Genomic DNA, 9,100 nt, shown 5'->3' with positions numbered 1-9,100 from the left:
CCTCAACACAATCTTAGTTTAACAATTAGAATGTCCCGTCCCATTTAATATCCATGGTTCAAAGGTGTGACCTCTCACCTTTCCCCAGTGGGGGTCTGCTGCACTGGGATGTCGGTGCCTCCTTCCCCCATGCCCCACTCCCTGCCAGATGAAGGTAAGAGGAATGGTTTAATATGATAGGCCTGTCCTAAGCTGTCTTTGTGCTCTCTGGGCCAGCAGAGGATTAAGCCAATGTGACAGAACATCATGCATCTATATTTTGGCTGGACACTTATTCTTTCTGCAGCCCTTGGAATCTGGGGGGTGCTTTCAGTTTCTCCTAGCTAAGGCCTATTTGCCCCAGGAAGCCCTAGATACCCCATGCTGGCTTCCTCTTTTGTTTGACTTGCCTCTGGTTCTTGGGAATACTCGAACACTCATATCCAGACACATCTTGAAAGCACATGTCCTTCCCTCATCTCTTTCCTTATTCCTATTCCTCTCACTTTCCCTGGAGGGGCTGTCAGAAACTTCCATATTTCTCTGGAGAGAGATCCCATGCCCATGCAGGAGGGGCACATAGCTAGCTTTCCAGGGCCCTGTTGAAGCTTTATTTGGGTGAGGGGCCATTCTTCACCTCTCTTTGAGGAAAGGGATAGGTCTCTCTTTGAAAAAAGTTTCATCTCCAATCGGACTTGCTATGCTCCTGATCTGGATGAGAGATTTAAGATGAGTGTAAAGATCTCCAACTATGTGAGGTGAGTATCTCATTTGGATGGCTCCCTTCTCAGGACTCTGCTGTAGCTTCCATTGTACCTTTTATTATACAGACCCGCTCAGTCAGCTGGCATTCTCAGAAAACAGCTTGCTTCCTTGCTTATTTATTTATTCTTATTTATTTATTTATTTATTTATTTATTTATTTATTTATTTATTTATTTATTTTACCACCATTGCCTTCACAAGGATTCATCCATCTTCTTCCCTGCCCCCAGTGACATCTCAGGTCCATGGTTTCCCTGTGTTAGCTATGAGAGCAGTTTCCTTTGTAGGCATTTAAAAAAGTGTAGAACAGTTCAAGTCAGCAATGCAATGTACCACTCAGTTCCAGACCTTCTTCCCTAGCTGTGAGGAAGGGGTCTAGGATGTCCCATCACTCTCACTCCATCTTGCTCTGTCACTCTCCCTACCTCAAGATGGGAGGACCCCAAAGGTATGAGAGGGTCAGGGGCCATAGAGGAGAAGGGGAAAGCATTCTGTGACAGGAGATGCTGTAATAAGGCCATCAGGCACCTTTCACTCTAAATGCATTAGTGCCTTTCTGGGTCCTTGGAAAGACTTTTTCAAGGACCTTTGTGACACACTGCTTCTTGCTATCTGGCAGATTATTTCCCACCCTGATCCTCCCACCCTATCTATATCTATAGTTTTCTGCTATGGTCTGAATGTTTGTGTCCTACTAAAATGCATAGGTTGGAATTCTAACCCTTACTGTGATTGGTATCTGGAGGTGGGGCCTATAGGATGATTAGGTCATGGGGGTGGAGTCCTCATGAGTGAGATTAGTGCTCTTATAAAAGAGACCCCAGGGAGATCCCTTGCTCTTCCTGCTAAAGATGGCCATCTGTGAACTAGGATGTAGGTTCTCACCAGACACCAAATTTGCTGGTGTTTGATCTTGGACTTCTCAGCTTCCAAAACAGAAGTAAATTGCTGTTGTTTTTAAGCTACTCAGTGATATTTGTAACACAGACTAGAACAGTCTCTTTCTACCAACTCCCTTCAATGCTGCAGACACTCCTTTTGGGAAGACTAACTTCAAGATTCTCAAGCAGTCTGTGTTCCTGGGTCTGTGGCTTCATGAGGACATGTTCATCCTTGTACTGGTACTCCCTGCTGTCCCCTCTCCTCTTTCATGTCGTGGCTGTCCCAGTTGACTCCCACTTGAGAATTCTCCTTCAGAGGCAGGCACTGGGCTTCATGTTCAATATATCCCCTGTTTCTCCCACAAACCCTTTTTCACCATGTATGCCCTGGTGGCCACACAGAGATAAGGCCATAGGTTTCTACAGCTGGAGGGAGGCATGAGGTTCCCCTTTCCCAGGCACCCACATCTTGCTTAATGGTTCTCTTGGAGACTCTTCAGTTGGTTTGTGAGATGTCCCTGTCTCCCTTTCTTCCCACGAATTCCCTTCCAATAATTCTCCTTTTCCCATTTCAGTCTCCCCTTTTTAGGCTAAGGGTGTCCAATTAGATGGGTTCTGCTCAAGTCTATTAAACTCCTCTAGTTTGTTGAATCTCCATTTTCTATAGAAGTAGAGGTCTTCATCACTATTATCCTCAGCTTGGAGACTTTGGCCAAAGTTCTGAGACAACAGGAAGAGTGTCCCCACATCTTGCTTAAAGCACATACTTAAACCATAGTTTTGGTGGTCGATCTTTTTCTTAAACCAGCTTCACTCATTTGTGCTAATCCCTTGGCCCCTGTGGGCATTTGAAATAATCACCCTTGCTCTGTAGTTTGACATATTTAAAGAAAATAGTTTGACTTTACTCTGACAAAGATTAATTAGTCTTCAATTGCTATTGTGTTTTGTCAATTTCTCCTTGCAGGTATTGCTTTTTGTCCTTTTGCAAAAAAAGGTTATCTGAAATTTGGAAACGGGTAAAAGAGATTATGAAATATTTTTTCAGTGAAGTACTGGGCTTCACTCTATTTACTAGGTATTTTCTAGGTCTGATAGGGCAGAAGTTAACTTGTAAATGGTTGTCAGGTAGAGATGGAAATAACTTCAGTGCGGAGGAATAGATAATCCCAACTAGTTTTGAATCTAACACATAACCTAGTAACTCTAGGTACATAACTAGCTTCTCAGATGGTCTTCTGATTGGTTTTATATTTTTCTGGTTCTCTCATTAATTAATTATTTAAATAAAATCTTTGACACATGTTCTCTTTGTATTTGTCTGAGAGTCCAGATTTTACCTTCTTGAAAATTATACTTTAACCATTTATTTATTTGATACTTTTATGTGGTACATAATAATTGATGTCACTTATGACCTCAGTGTGGAACATCAGCTCTTTTATGATAAAGTTTTGTGTGTTAAATACTTTTTGTCTCAAATTTAGCTTTGTCTGATATTAACATAATTCTGTTTTTGCATTTGGTTATGTTTAATAGATCATGTGTTAAAACTAACATGTTAGATACTTGTTAATTTCCATCTTTCTGAGCCATTTTATCTTCAATATTTCCTATTCAGCATTTACTTGGGCTATATTATTTGACCTAATGTGAGTTTGTTCTATTCACATGTTAAAATTAAAGCATGTATTTGGTCTTAATGCTATTATCTTTTTATTTTGTTTTATCTTTAATACTGCCTTGTGATTTTCCTTTATTCCTTTACTTCTTTAACAATTCTAATTTCCAAAATAATATCAAGTAAAATAAAATAGTGCATAAAAGTTTGTATGCATCTCAGGTCTTCTGGCCTCCTCTTTAGTTTTGCTTTCCAGAGGCTCATGGTCTTTTCTGTACCTTCTCCCCTGCCATTTTCCTTGCTTATTGGATGATTATAGATTATTTTTACTTCTGTTAATGACCATTACAACTTTGACCTGTGTTTCTTGATTTGTCAAGGTAAAAAGTAAAGTTGAGTCTTTTGATTCTTGTTATTAAATATGAGGAAATCAGTGCACTCATATTTATATCTTCCTTCCCTTTGTTTCTTATACTTCCTAATTTTTATTCATAGTAAACTGTCCAGTCCATTATTATTATATTATAATTCTCTTACATTGTATAGTGCTTTTCTTTTAATCCATTTTAATATCTGGGAAATCTATCATATTTTAGGGTATATAAAATATATAAAGTATGAAGAGGAATAAAATAAACACCTGTTCTTACCTAATCACAACTTTATTATTATTTTTAAATTTTATTTAAATCCAAGCTAATTAACATATAGTCTAGTAATGGTTTCAGGAGAATTTAGTGATTCATCACTTACATATAACACCTAGTGCTTATCCCAACAAGTGCCCTCGTTAATGCCCATCACCCATTTAGCCCAGCCCCCCACCCAGTACCCCTCCAGTAACCCTCAGTTTATTCTCTGTATTTAAGAATATTTCTCTGTTTTNTGTTTCTTTCCTTTCCCCTATGTTCATCTGTTTTGTTTCTTAAATTCCACATATGAGTGAAATCAAATGACATTTGTCTTTCTCTGACTGACTTATTTTGGTTAGCATAGTGCACTCTAGTTCCATCCACATGGTTGCAAATGGCAAGGTTTCATTCTTTCTGAATCCTGAAATGTGCCTCTTCAAATCAGAATTTTTGTATCCTCTGGATAAATACCTAGAAGTGCAACTGCTAGGTCATAGGGTAGTTCTATTTTTAATTTTTTGAGAAACCTCCATACTGTTTTCCAGAGTGGCTGCACCAGGTTGCTTTCCTGCCACCATTGCAAAAGGGTTCCTCTTTTTCCACATCCTTGCCAATACCTGTTGTTTCCTAATTTGTTCATCTTAGCCATTCTTGACAGGTGTGAAGTGGTATCTCATTGTGTTTTTGATTTGTATTTCCCTGATGATGAGTGATGTTGATCATCTTTACATGTGTCTGTTAGCCATCTGGATATCTTCTTTAGAAAAGTGTCTCTTTATGTCTTCTGTCCATTTCTTCACTGGGTGTTGAGTTTGATAAGTTCTTTTTTTTTTAATGTCTCTCTTTTTTTTAAATTTATTTCTAGGAGAGAGAGAGAGAGAGACAGTGTGAGCAGGGGAGGGTCAGAGAGAGAGGGAGTCACAGACTGAAACAGGCTCCAGGCTCTGAGCTTGCAGTCAGCACAGAGCCCGACGCGGGGCCCGAACCCACAAACCGCGAGATCATGACCTAAGCGAAAGTCGAACGCTCAACCACTAAGCCACCCAGGCACCCCTGATAAGTTCTTTATAGATTTTGGATACTAACCCTTTATCCATTATGTCATTTGCAAATATCTTCTCCCATTATGTCAGTTGCTTCTTAGTTTTATCAATCATTTCTTTCACTGTTAAGAATATTTGTATCTTGATGAGGTCCCAATAGCTCATTTTAGCTTTTGTTTCCCTGGTCTCCAGAGACATGTTGAGTAAGAAGTTGCTCTGGTTGAGGTCAAAGTAGTTTTGTATACTTTCTCCTCTAGGATTTTGATGGTTTCCTGTCTTACATTTAAGCCTTTCATCCATTTTGAGTTTATTTTTGTGTACAGTATAAGAAAGTGATCCAGGTCAGTTTTTTGCATGTTACTGTCCAGTTTTTTGAGCACCATTTGCTGAAGAGACTTTGTTTTTTCCATTGGATATTCTTTCCTGTTTGTTGAAGGCTAGTTGGACATACATTTTTGGGTCCATTTCTGGGTTCTCTATTTTATTCCATTTGTCTATGTGTCTGTTTTTGTGCCAGTACTATACTGTTTTGATAATTACAGCTTTGTAATATAGCTTGAAGTCCAGGATTGTGATGCCTCCAGCTTTAGTTTTCTTTTTCAACATTACTTTGGCTATTCGGGGTATTTTGTGCTTCCATACAAATATTAGGATTATTTGTTCCAGTTCTGTGAAGAATTCTGGGGTTATTTTGATAGGGATTGCCTTGAATATGTATATTGCTTTGGGTAGTATAGGCACTTTAACAATATTTCTTCCTCCAATCCAGAAGCATGGAATGTTTTTCGATTTCTTTGTATGTTCTTCAATTTCTTTCAAGAGCTTTCTATAGTTTTCAGTATATAGATTTTTCACCACTTTGGTTAGGTTTATTCCTAAGTATCTTATGGTTTTTAGTGCAATTGTAAATGGGATTGATTCCTTGATCTCTCTTTCTGCTGTTGCATTATTGGTGTATAGAAATGCAACAAATTTCTGTATGTTAATTTTATATCCTGAGACTTTGCTGAATTCATGTATCAGTTACTTGCAATTTTTTGGTGGAGTTTTTCAGGATTTCCATGTATAGTATCATGTTGTCTGTGAAGAGTGAAAGTTTGAGTTCTTCCTTGCCAGTTTGGATGCCTTTTGTTTCTTTTGTTGTCTGATAGTTGATGCTAGGATTTTCAACACTATATTGAATAACAGTGGTGAGAGTGGACATCCCTGTTGTATTCCTGACCTAAGGGGGAAAACTCTCAGTTTTTCCCCAATTGAGGATGATATTAGTGGTGGGGCTTTCATATATGGCCTTTATGATCTTGAGGTATGTTCCCTCTATCCCTACTTTCTTAAGGGTTTTTATCAAGAAAAGACGCTTCATTTTGTCAAATGCTTTCTCTGCATCTGTTGAAAGGATCATGTGGTCCTTATCCTTTCTTTTATTAATGGGGTGTATCACATTGATTGATTTGTGGATATTGAACCAGTCCCAGGAATAAACTGAACTTGATTCCAGTGAATAATTCTTTTAATGTATTGTTGGATTCAGTTGGTCAGTATCTTGTTGAGAATTTTTGCATCTATGTTCATCAGGGAAATTGGTCTGTAGTTCTCCTTTACAGTGGGGTCTCTGGCTGATTTTGGAATCAAGGTAATGCTGGCCTAACAGAATGAGCTTGGAAGTTTCCCTTCCATTTCTATTTTTGGAACTGTTTCAAAAATATAGGTATTAACTCTATACTTGGTAATATATTTGTTTCAAAAATATAGTTATTAACTCTATATTTCTTTGGTAGAATTCTCTTGAAAAGCCATCTGGCTCTGGACTCTTGTTTGTTGGGAGATTTTTGATTACTGATCCAATTTCTTTATTGGTTATGGATCTGTTCAAATTTTTCTATTTCTTCCTGTTGCAGTTTTGGTAGTTTATATGTTTTTAGTAATTTGTCCATTTCTTCCAGATTGCCCAATTTGGTGGCATATAATTGCTCATAATATTCTCTTAATATTATTTGCATTTCTGTGGTGTTAGTTGTGACCTCTCCTCTTTCATTCATGATTGTATTTATTTGGGTCCTTTCCTTTTTCTTTTTGGTCAGTCTGGCTAGGGGTTTATGAATTTTATTAATTCTTTCAAATAACCAGCTCCTGGTTTCGTTGATCTGTTCTGTGCATGTGTGTGTGCATGTGTGTTTAATATCAATATTGTTGATTTCTGCTCTAATCGTTATTATTTCCCTTCTGCTGTTTTGGGCTTTATTTGCTGTTCTTTTTCAAGCTTCTTTAGATATAAGGTTAGGTTGTGTATTTGAGACATTTCTTCCTTCTTTAGGAAGGCCTGGATTACTATATACTTTCCTCTAATGACTATCTTTGCTGCATCCCAGAGGTTTTGAACTGTCATGTTTCTATTTTCATTGGCTTACATGTACATTTTAATTTCCTCTTTAGTTTCTTGGTTAGCTCATTCATTCTGTAGTAGGATGTTCTTTAATCTCTAAGTATTTGTGGTCTTTCCAAGTTTTTTCTTATTGTTGATTTCAAGTTTCATAGCGTTCTGAAAATATGCACAGTATGATATCGATATTTAGTACTTGTTGAAGGCTGATTTGTGACCCAGTATGTGATCTATTCTGGAGAGTATTACATGTGCACTTGAGAAGAATGTGTATTCTGCTGTTTTAGGATGAAATGTTCTGAATATATCTGTTAAGTCCTTCCAGTCCAGTGTGTCATGCAAAGCCATTGTTTCCTTATTGATTTTCTGCTTACATGATCTGTCCATTGATGTAAGTGGGATGTTAAAGTCCCCTACTATTATGGTATTATGAATGAGTTTCTTTATGTTTGTGATTAGTTGATTTATATATTTGTGTGCTTTCAAGTTGGGGGAATAATATTTACAATTGTTAGATCTTCTTGAATGATAGACCCCTTAATTATGATATAGAGCCCTTCTTTATCTCTTATTACAGTCTTTGTTTTAAAGTCTAGTTTGTCTGATAGACATATTGCTATTCTGGCTTTCTTTTAACATCCATTTGCATGATAGATAGTTCTCCATTCCCTTACTTTCAATCTGCAGGTGTCCTTAGATCTAAAATGAATCTCTTGTAGGGACATATAGATGGGTCTTCTTCTTCTCCTTCTCCTTCTCCTTCTCCTTCTCCTTCTCCTTCTCCTTCTCCTTCTTCTTCTTCTTCTTCTTCTTCTTCTTCTTCTTCTTCTTCTTCTTCTTCTTCTTCCTCTTCTATCCATTCTAATACTCTATGTCTTTTGATTGAAGCATTTAGTCCATTTACACTTAGAGTGATTATTGAAAGATACACATTTAGATCCATTGTGTTGCCTGTACAGTTGGTGTTTCTGGTGATGTTTTCTGGTCCTTTGTAGTCTTTGTTTCTTCTGTTCTGTTCTGTTTTGTTTTGTTTTTCTCCACTCAAAGAGTCCACCTTAAGATTTCTTTCAGGGCTTGTTTAGTGGTCATAAACTCATCTAGTTTTTGTTTGTCTGGGAAACTCTTTATCTCTCTGTTTTGAATAACAGCCTTGTTGGATAAATAATTCTGGCTGCATATTTTTCTGATTCAGCATCTTGAATATATCCTGCCACTTCCTTCTGCCCTGCCTAGTTTCTGTGGACAGATCTACTGTGAACCTGATCTGTCTTCCATTGTAGGTTAAGGACTTTTTTCCCTTGCTGCTTTTAGGATTCTTTCCTTGTCTGTGTATTTGGTGAATTTGACATACCTTGGTGATTGTCGGTTTTTGTTGAATCTAATGGGAGTTCTACATGCTTCTTAGATTTTGATATCTGTGTCCTTCCCCACATTAGGAAAGTTTTCAGCTATAATTTGCTCACATAAACCTTCTGCCCCCTTTTCTCTTTCTTCATCTTATGGGACTCCTATGATTCAAATATTATTCCTTTATAATAAGTCACTGAGTTCTCTAAGTCTTGTATCCTGATTTTTGCCTTTGTGTCCCTCTTTTATTCTGCTTTATTATTTTCCATAATTTTATCTTGTCCCACTTATTGCTCTGCTTTGTCCATCCTTGCCATCATAGCATCCATTTGAGACTGCATATCTGTTATAGCATTTTCAATTTGAGCCTGACTAGATTTAGTTACTTTATCTCTGTAGAAAGGGATTCTCTGGTGTCTTCTATACCATTTTCAACCCCAGATAGTATTCTT

Source organism: Crocuta crocuta, unplaced genomic scaffold, assembly GCF_008692635.1.
Source record: "Crocuta crocuta isolate KB4526 unplaced genomic scaffold, BGI_CrCroc_1.0 scaffold551, whole genome shotgun sequence".
Classification (NCBI taxonomy): Eukaryota; Metazoa; Chordata; class Mammalia; order Carnivora; family Hyaenidae; genus Crocuta; species Crocuta crocuta.
The sequence above is the reverse complement of the archived record's forward strand: the minus strand, read 5'-3'. Positions refer to the sequence as shown.